Below are 1729 nucleotides of genomic sequence, written 5' to 3' on the forward strand. Positions count from 1 at the left end.
GCTGCCAACGTGACACAAACAACAGAATTCTAAACCGATAAGCCCGCGAGGTTTAAATTAAAAATTCCGGTTATTTTTTTATCATGGTAGTATGTATGAATATTGCGAGACTACCTCCAAGTGCCTCGGTGGCCTAACAGGGAAGGCGATGGCACGGAAAACCGGAGATTTCAGGTTTGACTCCTGGCCGAGGAGTTTTCTTGCAATATTTTAAAAGTAGCTAGGGGGATATCCGGGTTCTACATTATTTATGTTATTGGAAACTTTATTAATTTTACTGCTTACTTCCAGTAATTCTTTTCCGTTTAGTACGGGCTTTAGTTTCACACCGGTGAGGTTTTGCACATGTGTGGGTGCGATCTTAGGCAATGACAAATTATACCCGGGTACATGCACCTGTACCTGCCTGCCAGTCAGCGTTCTTCCTGTCTTGATATGCATCCTCTGCGTCAGCTTGCAGTCTGCGGTCAATGCTACCTGACCCGTTCTTTTGATTGTTGTGACAACCTTCGCGCGTCCCTAGATCTGTTCACTTGTATGCGTTGAATACAGCCAAGTGAATTGACTTTGTGTTGATAACCACAGCGTTTGGTTTGCCACTAAATAACTCAACCCACACCTACTTTCTTCTTTAAGGAAATACGTGCGTACCTCACACGGTGCTTCACTATCGACATACTACTCGACAACATCTTGTTCGCAAAAATATTGCCGCTCAAATTTTTTACAACGACTTAACTTGTCCATCGATACTAACGAGTACGTATTTCCCTCCTTATCGACGCTAATGACACTATACTTTACGTTTGCTAACGCATACACATTGTCGTGACTATACACAGGAAAAGAAAACACATGTATCAGCTCATTCACGGGATACGTGACCAGAGGGAACTTTATGACTCCCACAATCTCCGTACCTTTCATATACGCAACTACGTCTCCGAATTTTTTAATTGAATTCCAGTACCCCTCCATTACTTTGAACGAAAAACGCATTCCGTCAGGTAACTTTGGTACCGCTTAAAATAAAATTATTAAATGATCACCGATAGAAAAATTAATGCACAGAGGTATATATACATGTATCTGTATATCTCTTTGCAAGTGTAGATATATGTACATGTGTGTGTATTTATATTTATACTGTCAATCAGCTTTTAACTTGCTAAAGATGCAATAGGACATAGAATTATTGCATAAAAAATATGTAAGTTAAGTGCCTTAAATAAACACTTATGGAATTGTCTGCAACTTTTGAACAAAACAAAATTATGTATATTATATTAGGTGTTTTTATGCTTGTACTACATACATCGATTCGTTTAGCAAAGGTTTTGTATCTTTTTTCAGTCAGTTTGTATGTTTTAACTTTTGAATGTATTCATATGTAATATTTTCGAACTTAATAAACTTTGAGTTCTACAATGCGTGTATCACAGTGCATATTGCTTCATCTTCACTTTTTTTATAGTGCAACCTTTTTTCAATTTCCGAACAATTATTTCTTGATCACCAATCAATTTTTTAAACGTTCTATAAGTTGTATAAAACCAAATTAAATTATATATTAAACGATGAGTACTTTTGTCTACTAGAACTTTCTAAATCGACAAATGTGTATAAAGAACTTTCCAAAGGGCGGGTTCCGTTTGACCACAGTACGATTCGACACCGCTCGATTCGACACAGATTTATTCGACACCAAATTATTCGACACCGTACGATT

This window comes from Pseudomyrmex gracilis, unplaced genomic scaffold, assembly GCF_002006095.1.
Source record: "Pseudomyrmex gracilis isolate BER0280 unplaced genomic scaffold, ASM200609v1 scaffold_515, whole genome shotgun sequence".
Lineage (NCBI taxonomy): Eukaryota > Metazoa > Arthropoda > Insecta > Hymenoptera > Formicidae > Pseudomyrmex > Pseudomyrmex gracilis.